Raw genomic sequence first — 17,678 nt, 5'->3', positions numbered from 1 at the left:
GTCTTCCATCTGAACGGGAGAAAGGTAGAGACGTCCTACGAGACGAGGTACGCAGCCCATGTCGGAGTGCAATGAATTCCATTCCGTCATTGACGCGTTTTTTCCCTCAGTCTAACATTCGTCATTCTCGACCAATGAACTCCTTCCAATGCTCCGAGGGGAGGGTCTCCCAGGTGGAACGAGCTCTGGGAAAATGAAGCCTTCCCGGGAACTCGTCAGGAGTAGAATGATGAGCGAACTCCACGATCGAAACAGGACGACGAGGCCCCTGTCGTCTGAGGAAAACAATCAGCCACCGTCTTGTCCCGACGAGTCGGTCAGCTCGAGAGCGGGAATGAACTTCGCATCCTGAGCGTTTCCAAGAGGATGGACAGAGTGCTCCCGGGGAAATGGAGTGGACATCGGGCAGGGATCTCGCTTCGCTGAAAGAAGGAAAATGTCCTAGCCACAGATCGAATTATAGTCGTCGGCGAGATGAGAAGGGGGAGGATGTGGAATGTGGAGGAGTTGATCGGTGATGAAACTTCGTGAAACACATAGTGGTGAGCCGGGCGAAGCAGGGAGAGCAAAAAATGAGACTCGAAACCTACTCGAGCGTTCGTTAGAGAGAGCTGGATCTCGGGTATAGTATGTCCGGCGACTCGCTAACAACCCGCTCCCCACTGACTTCTCCTTCCGCATGCTCACTCAGCTCTCCTGATCCAGGATCTTGTCGACTGCCTTTTCTCTCTCTTCATTCCCGACTCTCTCGTCCTCGCTTCTCCTCAGGCTTATTTTCTCGGTCGTTCCTCCTCTGTTTGTCATTCCGTGTCTTCCTATGATTCCCTGACTCGGTTCTTCTGTACAAGGTCCGCTTTGATCCTACATTCACGACGACAAAAGCGACCGTCCGACCGCTGGCTCGGTGCATTCTTGCGGCGTTTTTCTTCTTGTTTTCTCCCTCAATCTCCGAACTCTGCTGCGAGACGGCTTAGCGTTCAAAGCTGACATCTTCCGCTGTCATGCGCAGACCTGTTTTATCAGACGGAAACAGACTCGGGGCGAACCACCGAGCGAGCGAGCGTACAGGAATAATGAAGTCTATTCCTCCCGAAAGTGTCCGCTTCACATCCACAGCTAGGAATCGCGCTCTGATTCAAAGATTTTCCGCTCCGATGCGGGAGCTGATCCCGGTCGCTCTGGGATCAGTGTGCTAATGTGTTTCTTTCATTTCATTTGAAATAAATAACCGGAACCACTCCGTGTCTGAAGTCTGCGACAGATTCCGGAGACCGGTGAAGTTTGGACTCGAAATCACTCTATGGAGCCCGATCCCGAATCGGTGCTACGAATCCGCCTTCTGCGCGAGGGGGCTCTTTTTTGAAAGACGACGCAGAGAGCAGACGTCACACGCATATAGCAGCCTCGCTAGACGAACCCAGTAGAACTGACAGCAACCAAACAAGAATAAGAACCAGTACTCTTCCGACCCCCTGCTCGCTCACACAGCGAGTGACGGGTGGCTCCTCGTCTTTCTCGGATTCTTGGCTAACTGGCTTGCTAGTCGGTGGACTGGCAGGCCAACCAGCAAGCCGGAGTCCTGCCGGACTTGTGTATCGGCGATAATGTACTCGGCCAACTCCGTCCCTTTCGGCTAAATAGAATGCTCTCAGTCGATCGAGCGGAAAAACCGGTCGCATCTCAACGGCCAGCGTCCAACAACAACAGTTCGTGCAGTCGACGAACGGACTGGACTCAAGCCACTCCCCAAAAGCCCGATCGGGCGGTCTATCTATCCATCGGTCGAAGAGAAGCGAGGGATGTCACTTCGCTAGCTTAAGTGAGCAAGCTGTCGTGTTGTTCATTCTTCTGCTGCTGACCTCTTTCTCCATTAGTTGTCGACCGACCGGACGCGCAATCCCCATGTTCAAATAGCATCTTGAATTATCTCCGGGGAGCATCACGGGCGAAACCGCTTCCCCGCCTGAGCGCTTTGATGGCACAATTATCGAATTCCCGGATTCTCATGGGGAATGCGATGTTTCCTGCGACTCTGAGTCGAATACCCAGTTTTCACTTCGGTCTATGACTGGAGACGAACGGATGATGGGAATGGGCGATAGATGAAAGATGCGTTCTTGCTCCTATCGCGCATTGTCTATCTCTCTCCGAAGTGACTGTGGATAAGTCTGCTTGAGCATTCGAAGAACATTAAGCCAAAGAAACCCGAATCCACCCCAAGAGCTGCGAGCTTCGGAATCGTTGTTCTCTCAGCGGTGGCAGCACCGGAGACGGAGGCGTACAAGCAAGCTGCTATCGTCACAAGCAAGCACTCCCGCCCCCGCGGTTTCCTCACCATACACAGCAGGAAACTTCGCATACTAGCAACAAAAACAGCAACGACAGAGACAAAGACATGGTACCACCTGAGGAAGGAGCGAGCTGCCTCCAATAAACGGGCTAGTGCCATTCCCACGCGAGAAAAAGGAACGGCGAAGAGATAGGCAGCCTTAAGAGCATGGCAAGCGAGGAAAGTGGGAGAACGCATAAATGGGGGGCGGGAAAAGGAAAACGTAAGAAGATCTGTAGTGCTGGCGCCTTCCTGGTGATACACCTCTGATAGAAGCAAGCGAGGGGCACATCGAACGTCAAATGCCGGGAAAGTAAAGAGATTTTGAGATCGGATGAGTTCCTCCCTGAGGGTCTGCTTTCCGAGGCGAAAGGCTCGACGACGGTCGCGGATCAAGTGGCAGACAATCGGATCGTCAGCCGTTGACTCCGAAGGAATGTTGAGAATGGGGACCTCGCGGACTCGGCATCGCTGGACAGAACGACAGTCCAACGAGAAGCGCGCGGAAGAGCGTTACTCGGTCGCTAGAACGGAATTGGGCGGAGCATTCCAAACGTTGCGTAACTCCATGATTCCGCCGATGTCCGAAAATCATCCTTCCGTCCCGTGCTCGTGAGATGGGTTCTCCGCCGATCTCCGGTGCTGTTGTTTGTCGGGCCTACGTTCGTTGGCGTTAGGCAGGAGGCACCGAGCTCGATGCGTGGTCTTCCTCTAGGCTGCCTGACGCGGGTCGTCTAAGCCGCGGACGATGTTTTCGGAATCGCTTCCGAAATTTTCTCTCGGGTCTCGCCTCTCAAGTTTTCTTCGTCCTTCGGCTCTGAATGGGAGCGAAATTTGAGAATATGAAAGAACGGAGTCTTTTGCGAACTTTCCCGCCCGCTCAAAACCCTCGATAACTATTCTTTCAAGCGTCTCTCGAGCTTATCCTCGCTCCTCCATCGCTTCTTTTCAGCGCTCGTTTTCTTCCATGTTGGAATCGCTCATTCAATGCTCCGCGAGCCAGCCCCAGCGCATCAGCGTCGACTGTGGCGGACGCGTCGATCGATTAAGCGACCATTTAGTGCACGGTGTGTTTTACATGTCGTCTCTTTTGTTCCCCCCTCTCTCCCTCTCTCTCCCTCTCCCGTTTTTCTTTTTTATGCATCGCTCGCAGCATCAGCCTTTATTATCTCGCTTGCTCGCACGGCCTCTTCGTATCCCACGCTCAGCACGAGGAACTGCAGTGACGGCAGCGATGGGGAACCGTGAGGATGAATGGATTCGACAGAAGAGGAGGTGGGAGAGAACGAACGCAGCACGAAAGAAAGATCAACGTTGCATCGGCTGGTAACTAACCGATTGCTTGAAGGGGCCTGATCGCCTCTTTTCGGGTAACGCGCGAATGAGTGAATCAGCGGCCAGAGTGATGGGTGCGGCAGATAGTTACGCAACTCGCTTGCGGAAAAAACTCTCCGACCTCGAAACAAAACGAACCCCTTCGCTACGTGCCGTTACGACGCCGGTCGCCTCCGTATATGCCGCGCTCGGTTTGATGGATGACCGGAGCTGCTAGGGAAAAAAGTAAACGAGCGTATTTGTGGGGAAGGGTTCGACTCGCTGAGTGAATGGGTCGACGAATGACCAGCCTGTTGGCCCGGTCAATCCGAACGTGATCAACGTTGATCAACATTTTCGATTTTCGGGGTTTTTTGGGGGAATTTCCTCTCCTTACTACGTTCCGGAGAAATTATTCAATTTGAGCTCCCCAGTCCTATCGGTGTCGAGTCGACGAACATGATTCTCGCGTACGGGACGGGGCAGTTTTTCCTCCAAGAGAAAAGAGGTGGCAGAGGACTCAACTCCGGAAGGATGACAGGCCTGAACATACGACAATATAAACTTTCAGAGAAATCTAGGGGGAATATCGCTAAGTTGCTTTGCCGTCACTTCGACCAGGATTGTATCTATCGGCGGGATCTGCGCAACCGAGCCGGTCCCGCTTTGGCGGCATCGTTGATTTCTCCAGGGTCTCGTTCAGTCGCTGCTCACCCTGAGCGCTCTCCGAATTTCCGCAGCTTCTCTCATTTGCTACGCGTCCCCTGCATCGTACAACAATCGCTCGGCCACCGGAGCAAACCGCAGAGGCGCTTTGAGCCTCCGCTCAATCGAGCTGCGACTTGAGTTCCTTTTCCCAGGCGCAGCTCCTCTTGCGAGCTGATTTCGAACCGAGACCCGCTGACTCGGGGCTAAGCTTCGAGCATCACTTCTTGAATTCAAACCTTAGTTCGTACAACGTCCGTCGATGCGGTCGGGGACATGAAGACGAGCTTTCAAAGTAATTAAGCTCGCGTCACAGCGGAACTTCCCCGTTCCGACGAAGTTTTTCGTAGCCGGCATCCATACTAAGCTAATTATCGGTTCGCGAGCAGGACCTGTAGACGGCGATTATGACAAGTTAGTGTAGAGTACACGATATGAGCCGCGGAGTCGGGGCCTGCGATCTGTAATTAGCTTCATTCCTAACATCGGAATTGTCTACTTCGAGCCGGAGCAATACGGGCCTTCTCTCGCGCACCCGCCAGATCCTCACCTCTTCTAGCTAGATGAGATCAATACCGAGGCCGGAATATTGTCGAGCTGAAGTTTTATGTGACCGAAGAAATCGCTCCCCAAGAATATCTGGAGGATCGTTGGGGTACGAACAAGGATGGGCCGACGATGCAGACGATGCGACGCGAGCCGCACCGGGTCCGCTCATCGGTCCGCGCTCCGCTGGAAATCGTCGCAAACGACCGCGCCGAGGAAACCTGTCACTGCGAATCCTTCAAGCTTCGCTGAAGTCTGGGGGTGTCGAAACTAGTCGATTCATTCAAATATCGTCCTCAAGTTCCTGGAAAAGATCTTTAAGTCCTCTCGCTCTCGAGATCGAAACTCTCCGATGACACTCTTCGCAAAAATATGTGAAGGGCTTCTCTGGAGTTCAGTTTATGAAGACCCGCCATAGGCTTCACTGCAAGATCCAAGCCCAAGCATCCTGTTGCAAAACAGTTTTCTGAATTATTGCCTCGGCGGCTGTGGATCGATCGCTGGAACGATAGATTATTATCATCGACTGGCTCTCGATCGAAGCCCTCAGTATAGAAGTCATTCAGTGATGCACCCTCATAATAACAATCCCCCGCGTGGATTCTCTCGTCTCCCCGTCAATATGTTCCGTGCCCGAACGCTGTCTCTCGGTCTGTAGATAGAATTTTCACGATCCTTAGCTCCCGTTACTGTATACCGAAACGAGTGAATAAGAGACAATTGTACTTTGCAGCGAGCTGTCCTAGGCATAAAGTTGGAACGCCTGTCCGCGTGAGTTACGGAGATCATTTGTCGATGTCCTTGAGAATCATCGCTCGTTGCAATCGTACGGCGGAGAAAAGAGCGACCCGCTCGTTCTCCGCGAGCGAGGTAAATATTTGAGACAGAAAGGGAACATGACATGTAAGACGCGCTTGTCAAGTTTGTGAGGAACGCCACGCAATTATTCTGGTCACGTTGTTGCAAGTGTTTGACGAGCTGGAGATCTGGTCGTAACAAGCTTCGGAGCTCCTGTTTGAATTCGGAAACAAAGGCTCCCCGAGAACTCGGACGAACAATAGCAATTCGGACAGAAATCTTGCGGATCATGCGATCGAGCGTTCGTGGAGCGAGCATTCGCACAGCTGTTGAGAATCCGAGCGGCAAAATATTCCAGATCGCCGGCAGAATCCCGAGTGCACTGCTCCGTGGCCTTCCATTGCGAGATCCTCATCAGTCCGGCGACGCACGGAGGAAATCCTGTAAGCCTCGCTAATCTAAACTTTGAAATACTCTATTTTCTCACAAATGGTTGAGAGAGAGAGAGAGCGGGCTTACGTCGGAACCCGATGGCCCTCTGAGCAGCGACTAGCGACTCATTCAGCCTCCTCGGCTTTCCTGGTGAGGCTCGGAACCAAGTCCAGCACCACAAGCAGGAAGTGAAGAAGATTCATGCGGGCAGAACAGAGCGGACGAAGTTTGAGAAAAAAAAAAGATGAATCAAACCAGACCAGGAGTCATCGAAAACAATGAGAGGGAGACGAAGGCGTAGTCCACCAAGCCGCCGCTTCGGGCGAGTCCAACTTCCCAGTATTCCCTCTTTCTTTCGCCGGGGAAAGCTGGGCCGGTCTGCGAATGAAAAATTGGACTTCGTCGCAGGGCAAAACATCTTTTGTCTGCTTGCTTGCTCTTTGGCGCAGTAGGCGCGCTATGTGACGTCGTTTCGCGAGTCTGCATCCGTCGACGTCGGTCCCGACTGCTCTCACGTCAGCAGTCACCACAAAAGTAACAGTAGCAAAGAAGGAACTTGGGAGCTATATTGCCATGACACCACCAGGACAACGAACGCAGGCGACGGCCGGTAGCGGCAACGACAAGGACAACAAGCGACAACGACGACAACGAGAGCAACGGAGAGAGGAAACGACGAAGTTGATTTAGTACCAGTGACACGCGGCACCCAACGACGACAAAGCAGCTTGTAATTAGCATTCTCTTTATCCTACAGCCGTCCTAGTGAGCCACCCAGCCGGTCGCTTCAGCCGAATTCCTCACCAGCCACTTGCTCAGCCACCGAACAACAGAGGCGGCGCTCCTGTTTTCGCGAAGACCATGTAGACAACCGCAATATGTGACAGAGAACCGCGGTCGGGCAGCCTGGAAACCGCGGTTGTGACAAAGAAATCATAAGTCGCGTCCTGAATCCCTGAGCAGAGAGGAAATGGACTGAGTCTTCCGTGGAATAACCATGACGCCAAACGGGTCCTGAGTCCTGAGCGGAACGAACAATAGCCCCTGCTCTAGTCTTCCGTCGGGATTTCGACTCTGCTGAGAAATTGATAATCTTCATTCCCCTTCCATTTTCCGCGCATTCCGACAGAGGATCATTACGCCTCCATGCGGGAACGATGTCGAAGTACAAGGCTAGAGCTCGGAAGTCAGCATAAGAGGACCGCCTATTCTTTCGGTAGTCTGGTTTCTTCTCTACCGTCCGGAAAATGTTTATTTTTGCATGAATAAAGTGGGAGCGCGGAAAAGATCACGGATTGCCAAGACAGAGTGGACGTCGGAGATGGTCTTAGAGAAAAACTTCATTAAGGTCTCGTTGAAAATGCCTATTTCGTGTTTTTAACGCGACTCCGCGAGCGGCTGACTCGCTGGAAAACTGGCCGAGGATCTTTCCAGCGTCTCTCCTTGAAACTGAGACGTGAATACGGAAGTAGATGCAATCGTCCTGTTTCCTGTTCTGGTTCGTTCCTGGCTACCTGCTGCCCTACAAGCTCCCAGACCCCGAAGCGGGAGTGGGCGAACATCGCTAGAGCGCCTTCGAGGTCTATTCTTATCATCTTCACGTATTAGGGAGGCGCAAAAACAATCTTCCTCGCTCGGGTTGGGCGAGTTTCTGGCCACAGAGCACCCTGAACACCACTGCCCCTTGAAAACGGACTCAGAAATAATAATAATCGAGTTCCGTCGTCGATGTGAAAGCATCCTCATACGGATATAGGCAGTCGGTCGATTAAACTTCGTCCATTGGATAGATGACGCTCTTAGGCGTGCTCAAGACCTTTTGAGATTCTCGATCGGGATTCGCCGGTCACAGGCTCTACGTCAAAGCGTCGCGACGTAGGACGACATGATAGCATCAGCACCGAGATGAGCATGTGAACGACACACATGGACGAGAGATACGATACGCGCTGGTGGTGGCGAAACACCAGTCCATGCGCGAGCCTCATCAATCGGAGAGCTTCCGACAATCAAGGTCGAGAAAAAGTTGGGTCCCCACTTCCGAGGGCGGCTACATTTTCCGAAGGAGGGCGTGAGGACATGTCGACGATGGTCTTGGTGGGACGGAGCTCCCGAATCCTGAAAGAGCTCTCAACGTTGAGGATTATCCAAACGCGATCATCCGAGGGTTCTTCCTGCCTCCCGCCTGCACCGAGGTAGAACTTCAGGCTTTTTTTCGTGTCTAATATTATTTTAGACAAAGATATTTTTTTAAATAAAATACAATGAAAATTATTTTTTATATTACCTAAATAAAAGTTTCCTTCTTGGAATAATCCCTTTGAATAGAAATAACGAGGGGAAGATTCCGAGCTGACAAACACGCGGAATCCTACGGAGCGTACGTCAACATTTCCCTGCCCGCGTTCCTTCTGATCGATCGATTCTGAATAAGCGCTTCTGAAGGCTGAATGGTACCGTTGGATGGACATGCCTCTGACCGAGGAACCAACAAGTCTCAGGTAGGGGAGAGACGACAGAACGCTGTGGCTCAAGGCAAGAGTGCGGGGATCGAAGCAGCGATGTCGGTCTCTCCTTTTAGATCGACTGGAACGTTCCATCAGCTTCCAGTTCTCCATCGGTAGGAATTAATTGCGATGCGAATTCGGGAAAAGAGCAAAAGTGATTGGATGCCCGCGATGGAATTTCCATAATGCCTTTATGTGCAGGATTCTGGTTCTCCGTCCCGGTAAACAGCGACTTCTCATGGAGAGTGTCTGCTTTGTGGGGTCGTGACTTCTGCTCATAAAGGAAACCACCGGAAAATTTTATGGCCGTGCGATGGTCGTTCAGTTTCAACGATGCAATCCCTTTGGATCGAACGGCTCGTCCATTAATTCAATTAGGTACGCAATGAAAATAATAATTCCACCGCAAATGCGAGTACTCCGAGAGAAAATTCTCGTTTGTCGCGTTCAATAAATTGAACGTTCTCGGCTGGAAGACTCCTCAAGACGCTGCTCAGTGTCTCTTGAGCAGATTTCTCGTTTCCTGTCAACAGAGTTCTTCGTCTCCCCTTTCATCGACTCTCTGGAAAACTTCGGGAAGCAGACTTGAGGGTGAGAGGAAACGGGCGAGCGAACCTTGTTCCTCCTTCGCAAATCTGCTCCAGCGAATGAAGCCGCGACACGGAAAAAAGCTCAACCGACACTCAGGCTAGGACGGTTATTGCTCTCGGCTCCTGCAGGCCTCTCGAAAGAAACCTCGGCTGGATGTTTTCTATTCTTACCTCTTTTCATTTGCAGTCGCTACAACCGTCTCGAGATTTCGCCGCTTAACTCTCCTCTGGAGTCGAAAGTCGCAACGCAGTTCCTTCATTCCAACTACGTCTGCTCCTGCTTGCATTCTCGGTCCGAAGGTCCTGTGCCCGGCGCGACCAATTGTTGATTTCGACGAGGTCATTTCTTGTCCTATCCCCCAAACGTTGCGCGAGAGTCTTCCGGCGAGGAGCATATGAGACTCGCCTTATCGTGAGCAACGTTTCACCCGAGAACGACGATTTCGCGGTTTTCGAACCGTATTCGGACACATCCCCACTTCCACTCGGAAGCTCCTGGAATGATGTGCGGGACCTTCGGCCGGAGTGCGGATAGCAGCGAGTGCGTGAGGGTAGCGGGAGCTCAGCTTCCAATGGGGACCACAACAGGTAGCGGACGCTTTTTGAGTACGAAGCGGAGTTCGAGGGAAGAAGCCAATAAACTTCCCTGTGGACGAGCCGAGCAGCCGCTTGGCCGCACAGCAACCAGGGTGGCCGACAGCTGCTTATCGACCTGGGTAATCTTCTCCATCTGCAGCCTACAACGCGGAATAGCTCCGGCCTCCAACGATAGTGTCTACAGTGCGGTGATCGCCGCCTCGACCGCTCAAATCTCCCGAGTTGCTTTCAGGGGACTCGGTGTCATATGACATGTCTTGAAGATTTGTGATATCCAGCAATAAACTCTCTACAATCGCGTTCAGCCATGTGGAGCTCAATGCGACTCCTGGAGGGTTTAAAAATACCCTGAATGATGAGTTTGGAGATTGAATTCATGTCAAGATCAGTATTCGTCCTGCGACCTTCAATTTGGAATTTACTGATAAATCTTAATCAGACGCACGAATTGGGAGGAGCAGAGATGCCTCCTCTCGGGAAGGCCGAATGTTACGTCATGATGTGCGGTCGCTGGGGACGGAATATGGAGAGGGAATGTAGTTCAAATGGCGTCTTTGAAACCGTTCCCGACCTCAACTCGGGATCCATGAACCAATTAATCAAGTCCTTCAATCGTCACCCAACCAATTCGCCCTGAATATGCCTCCGCGAGCTCTCCGCCAAATGAAGGGTGCGCTTGTCTGTGCGCTCTCTGAGCATTCGTATGGACTTGTCGCCTCTGGATTGGGACGGCTCTCTTTGCTGAAAAACCAGCTGTGAGCCTCGCGACTCAAATTCGCCGAAGCCCAACGCTCCGACGCAGGGTCTCAGTTAAACGCGTCACTTCCGAATCGATTCCTGTTCTGGGATCCTAGCTTCTCAATAATTAATTTTTAAATTCCAAAATCCGTCGGCTGAATTAATCACAGAACTCGCAGCCTTTCCCCGACAACGCGACGTGCTGCTGTTATTAGTTTTTCCTGGAGTTCCCTGCGGATCATTGGGAGCGTTCCGTTCCCGGGAAGTAGGGCAGCCTAGCGAAAACTCACGCCGTCCCGCCGCACCCGAAAACCTCTGCGAGCATGGAGGCGAGTTCCGACCGGCTCCCGCGCCGGCACGGCTTCCGTAGGATTGCAAAATTGTTATAGCTCCGAGTACTCTTTCATTTAAAGTTGAACTTCTCGATGCGTAGATTCGAGCAGGAACATTCATTCCGTTTATGAAAAGCTCCAGCCGACGGGGGAAGCTCAGCGAAACTACAATATATTGCCCGCATTCCACTCCAAAGTCGATCTGCGAGTTTCGGTGTCGATGCGGAACCGGGTCGGTCCTTGGGAACCCGCTCTCGAAACCATACGACCGTATTCGATGCGTTCGAATATGGTTGCGGGCGGAATCGAGGGGCTTTCAAGCTGGTTAATTACTTTTCGCCGTCGCGCCGTCCGTTTTGACGAGTGATCTCACGGATTGAAAAGTCGAAACCGAGGAACCACCCTGATGCAATTACCGGCTCGAACTGTACCTCGAGGAAATAGAATCGAACTTTTACCTCCACGGATTAGAATGCAACTAGCCTTTGGTCTCAAAACGACCCGTCGTTCAGGACCCTCATGGAGATTCTTTGCCTGTTGGCGAAGGACACAATGGAAGGACGACATTAGGCGGAGGATATGAGGGTTCCTAAACGCAGGCAACAGGCAACTCCTCCAGCTCACGGCAATTACGCCACTGATGGCTGAGGACACGCGAGAGTGGCTCGAAAAGCGCTCAATTCGCATCGGGGAATCAGCGTAATTAAGAAGAGAGAGAGAGAGAGCCCAAACTCGGAGCGACCAGGAGACCCGCTCCGGCTGAGGCCCCCCGATACGACCTCGCCCGTCTTCACGCGTCCCGCGCGAGCCCATCCGCTCAAGGCAGGGCCGTGACCATCTTGAACACGGGTCACTGTGGACGGGCGATTCCCCGCGGAAGCGACACGACATCTCAACGAAAAGTCAAACGGGGTATCTCTCTCGATGTCCAGCAAGCGCCAGCGGCTCGGTTCAGGAGACCTCCGTGCTACAGAAACGACGTGGTGATCGGAGCGGGTAGCAAATGAACGACGCCGACGATATTCTCTAGAGCCAGCATCCCGCTCAGCGTCACTCCAAGATCTGAATGATACTATGCACATTGAACAGCCGTTGTGGAATGTCACTTGACAAGCGCATCACAGTAAGCTGTTTCGTTTTACGCTCGACCTCCGGTAGGCTCCTGTGATTCTCTATCCAATCTCCGGAATGTTAAGAGTGGGAGTGAAATTATGAGTCTTGAGAGCTGTGCAGCGCATTCGGACATGGAATCGAGGCGAGGAAAGAACCACCGCCATGATTGATTATGGAAGTGCCCTTGTCGATGTTCAGGTTCCTAAGCTTCTCCTAGACATTGAGCTAACTCATGCTCGCATTCCCGGTCATTAACTTCACATCGTACATATTGATAGCCTTCTCTCACACGAAGAGCCTAGGAGATTTCTGTTGGTGTAGGTCGGGAGAATTCTGAGGAGCGGGACGATTAGGCGATCTCCACGGGCGATCAAGAGCCACACACAGGACTCGCCCCGATGCGACGCTCAGAAAAGTCGAACAACTATGCAGAGAGGAAAAGATCTCACAAGTTCAGACGAGGGTTCACAGTCGCTCAAGCAGCTTTCCACCGGAAGGGGAGTGAGTGGAGGGCGGTGGAGACGTACGTAACCGATGAGGGCAATCCCCCCCCCCCCGCTTTCTGTCAGTCGCTTTCGATCAAATCAGTCGGAATTGTTCCTCGTTCCTTCGCGAAGAGAATGAAGAACCTGTCATTATTCCGGCGGATTCCGGCTCCGAAAATTTCAATATACATGGGTCCGAGTGCTCCCCAGATGTTGTACTGGCACGTCATTTTATGATACTACTAGCGCAGCCCGGCGCGCGTTGCTGCGCCGGTACGAGTGGGGGAGGAACCTACAATGAACCACTCCATGAACAGGAGTGGTAGATAGACAGGATAGACAGGATACGCCATATAGCTTCATCGCTGCTGATGTATCGTCCCATTTGATATCGTTTCATCTCGTCCACGGGTGCGGACGCTTCACCAATTCCAAAAACTGTCATATCGCTCCCTTTTGTCACATACTTGCAAATATACTTGACTGATTTCACTGAATTACAATACTCGACGTTGATATGCGCTTTAAAAGATTCGGAGAGGATCGGAGAGTATGGCACGATCCATCGATTATTATCGATCTCGACATCCCGGTTAGGTATTTTAAGCGTAATCATGTAATCATCCTCCCTCCATTTTCGGGAGACCTTCGCCGATAAGACGGATAGCCATCATTCCCAGTGACTGTCTCCGGATGTAGACTCCTTGGGTGTCTCTTAGTACACACTCCGTCTTTCATGCATGGGGATTTACTGTGGATCGCACCGCAAGGACCATGAATCATGTTCCTAGTTACTACTTCGGATAAAACAGGATCAAGATCACGGTCCGGAATTTCCGCTGATATTACTCGACTATCATATCTGGGGTGATTTTGTGAATCAACCAGATCAGGATATGCGCGTGAGGCAATCCTCTCTTCTGCCACTCAATCGAATACATCCAGCATCTCGTCTCCCCAAACACGAAGTGCTTGATGATGAAATCCATTACAGATTTCAATTTCTGCTTGAAAACGCGCGATTATATCATGTCGATCCGCAGCCGTTTGTCCGGGCAGCAAATTTGCCTTGATTTCTTCCCAAGCAGGATTGCATGTGATCGTTATGAACAAATCAGGACGACCATACACACGAACGTATGTCATCGCATCCTGTGCGTATTCATGCATATGGCGTGGACTTCCCGTGAAAGTCGCCGGAAGAATGACTGGGCATCCGAGTGTATTGGGGTTCACACTCCCGTCAGAAACTATCGCATCACGAAGATGGACGTACTCTTCAGATCGTAACTTAGTTTGATTCAACCGAATGAATAGTAAGCGTCCGCTTTCAATCTAGGCATACATATCAACAACATATTGATGAAATAATTTCCTACATTTCAATATGTGATTCTCCTCATTCGGACGAATCATCAATCGATATGAATAGTAATTCATAGCACTGACCTTCTTGTCAGACTCTTCACCCGTCACCGCGTTTCTCATATTAATGTTGAAGTGATATCCATTTCCCCTTGCCAAAACAGGATCGGGTACTGTGAAGCGTCGTAGGAACGATGTGTTCCAGAGACTCTTTGGAGGTCACCACTCCTGCGAGGGAGAATTATGTCACGGGACCTCAATTCCTCTCCAGCTATCACGATTGCTACTTCATTGATTGTGGGAGCATTGTATCGCTTTCCGTGTTCCCCCGCCGGCGTCTTGTCCGCTCTTATGACAAAAACATAATCATCAGCTGGCATGCGTTCCAGAGTGATCGTGAACAGCTTCACCATCCTGTTGTACTGATGGAAAAGCTTTTGTAAAGAACCAACGATTTCCCTATCTGTACCAGTGTGGATGCTGCATCGTCGATCGACCTGTTCCTTGGCGTTTCCCATGAAATAGATTTGGAGGAACCGATGATCGGCATCCAGCAATGGCAAAAGTGACCCATGACGATGATATACCTGACCTTGGATTTTGAAGGTCGGCATGTAGGACCCACGTATGATTCCAGTCGCACCAAATGATGTCATTTGAAAAAATGAATTGTACATGCGAATATTGGCTAGAAAACGCTGCGATTTCTTCGTTTGTCCGCTCATCAGAGTTGACAACGGCTCAGGTGGTGGGTGTAAATCGGGTAGTTCGACCTTGCCCCCCGCACAGCACATTCCTGGACTTTCGTTCGCAAATTTCAATGCACGACAAAGCTTTCATAAACTTGTCATCTCACCGACTTCAAGGCCAGCATATGTAATATAATCATGAGCAGGATCATACTCAAATGCTGCGCAATTCAATGCCTACCGTGCCTGCTCTCTAGAACGACGACTCCGCAGCCTTTCCTGTAGCAATCTAGCCGACCTCTCATCCTCAGTTTCACCGGAGCGCACTTGTGAAGAACGCAGTCGGTTTTGTTCTAGTCTCACCACACTTCGTTCTGGCGATTCCCGAGACCGAGAGAGAGCGTGATGGATACGATCACTTTCCATCCTAGAGTTTCGCCGATCCTCAGTTTCATTCAACCGTGCTATCGAATGCCTCCGTCTGTCCTGTTCTAATCGCATCTGTTTTTGATGATCCGATTCAGAAGCTATAGATAATTTGCGTTTCGTAGCTCGTCCACTCAAGCGTCCCAGTGAGCTCCGTTTGAGAGGCATACTCTCGCACCTCGCGACCGACGACAACAAACTCGACTTCGTTATCGTCCCCTCAAAATGGGGATCGTTGCTATCATGATCAAAGATACTGAACATCGTTATCTTCGCCAATATCTTCAAAAAAGAGGAAATAATGACAATCGTTTCATCCTTATGGATCCCGATGTGCTAATATCCTTCCCCTATGCGACACGTCTTCGATCCCGATCGAATCAGACCTATCGAACGCGACGTACGGGAATGTATGCGACCATGACAGACATACGCACATTTGTTTTTATATGTTTATATTATATAAAATAAAATATAAATATAAAATATAAATATAAATATAAATATAATTATATTAATAATATGTTTATATTAATATTAATTAATATTATATATTATAAGATATAAGATAAGATAAGAAGATGCTCGGTGTGTTCAGCTGAATTTCGGCGGAACCGTTCGCGGAAGCAAGCTAGCATGCATATGCATGTACGTGCATTCGTATGTTTGCTTGAGCATCAGCCCGGTGTACATGAGTTCGTATATGGGGTATGCGGTCAGCGAGTGTAGCATTCTGTGCCTGAATAATTCATCGGAATGACCCTGGCGTTCATCCTCAACCGCCGCCGGGAGCAGCTGTTAGACAACCAGTTGCTCGGACGCTCCTTAATTCGGTTTTCCGAGTAGATTCCACAGCTCCGCTCGCAAGATTTCAAGAGTCTGAATAACAATATTAAACGTTTGCGGATAAAATTTGCGGCTCCCACGAATGGTCTTTCGAATTTCTCAAGCCTTATTCCCGGATCAGGGAGCGCGCAAGCGAAGGCAGCGAACATTTAACAGACGCGATTAGGTCGCGGTGATCAATCGTTTTAGTGATACGCTATTAGAGAGAAGCTAAAAAATGAAGGAACAGTCGGAGACAGCGAAAGGGTGGCCTGCGTGCCCAGGAGGGAAAAAAATCTCCCTCGCGAAAGTTTCGAAAGCAGAATACCACACCACGCCATGACCCGCGGCTCAGCGTCGATACTCTGATATCTACCCGTCTCATTGAAGAAAAAAAAGCGGGAACGAAAGTATGGGGCTGCAAGCGAGCGAGGGATCCTCGGCCGAGACCGCGGTTCAGATCGTGATTCTGGACAAGCGTTCGACGCTCGGAAGAGGGAGAGCGTAAAAAACTTTCTGGCGGATGACTCTGTGCGCCTGGCTAATTATTCATCATCGTATCGTGGTATTCTCACCATCTCCGCGCTGGATCTCTCGGCATTGTAACCATCAGCCGAATTTCTAACGAAAGAACCGCCTCAGGTTGTAGGATAACGGCGGTCGATGGTCTCGATCAAGGTCGGAGCGATCTCATATCGCGAATCTCGAGAGAAATTTCCTGAGTCGGAGGAACAAAGAGAAAAATCTCGGAAACAGCGTCGAGAAAGAGCAACATTGCGGTTTCGATTTACGGGGCTGAGCCTCGTCGTGGAGCCCGACTGTATCCCGGCAGGCCGTGGTCCTTCGTAGACTGTTGGCGCTCAATATCCGATGACTTATGGGAAAATCGAGTCGTTGCCTGGGGTCACTTGCCTCGTCTTACCAATCTATTCCCTGCTTGTCTTGCTAGGGGCTCCTCGCTGCTGGTCGTTTGCCTCTGCCCCGCTCTTTTTACGACGCTGCACACTTTGTTACCGAACTCGAGTCCGTCGGAGAGTCTGTCAGCGAGAGAATCAGCAGTCAAACAACGCAGAAAAATTGAATAAGCGTCATCTGTATTCGAGTGGTCACCACCGACGGGGCTTGACTCGAGTGGACTCGCCACAGAACACGGAAATAGACGAGGCGTGAAAGTCATGTGTCACAGCCCGAATGAGCGCGATTGAGTCGTCGGGGTCGCTGGTCGTTGAGGTTTTACAAAAAAGTGGTAGCGACTTTGGCTCTATCGAGGAGACGTCGTGAAAAAGTATGTTCCATCATTTCCAGGGCCTCAGGGCTTTCACGAGTCCCCATAATCACCGATGATGATTTATGAATGATCTTCTCCTCCGAGTTGACATTGAATGCGTGGTCGTGGTTATCTGAACGAATTACGTGGCTAGAATCGCACCGAGATGCCTCCTTCCACGGGCACGTTTATCACCTGGCCAATGAAACCACGAGAACACTCTTGACGAATGCGACGGTTCTGAATGAAAAGGATTGGCCGGGTGATCAGTCTTTCGGCTCTCGGGAATCTGAACCCGGAAAGTTCGATGGCCTTGTGAGACGAACATGATCACTACAGTCAACTTCCCATAATTCGGAATCTCGTAAGTCGGAATCACCCTACAACTCGGAACTCGGACTGGATTTCGGAGCCTAATTCGGACTCTGAGAACAGTGTTAAAGCCCCGGTTCGTGTCACGGGCCAACAGACCCATCAGGGACTGTCAAGCTATAACGTATCTCCAGGGGAGAGAGTTTGCTTACATGAAAGAAAATGCCTCCCCTGACTCGGAAATCGTCCCAGAACTCGGAACCCAGGAAAGTCTACTAAATCGGAACTAGCCGCAGCATGAATCGCTT

The sequence above is a fragment of the Galendromus occidentalis genome, unplaced genomic scaffold, assembly GCF_000255335.2.
Source record: "Galendromus occidentalis unplaced genomic scaffold, Mocc_1.1 scf7180000077497, whole genome shotgun sequence".
NCBI lineage: Eukaryota > Metazoa > Arthropoda > Arachnida > Mesostigmata > Phytoseiidae > Galendromus > Galendromus occidentalis.
This window is presented reverse-complemented; position numbering follows the sequence as displayed.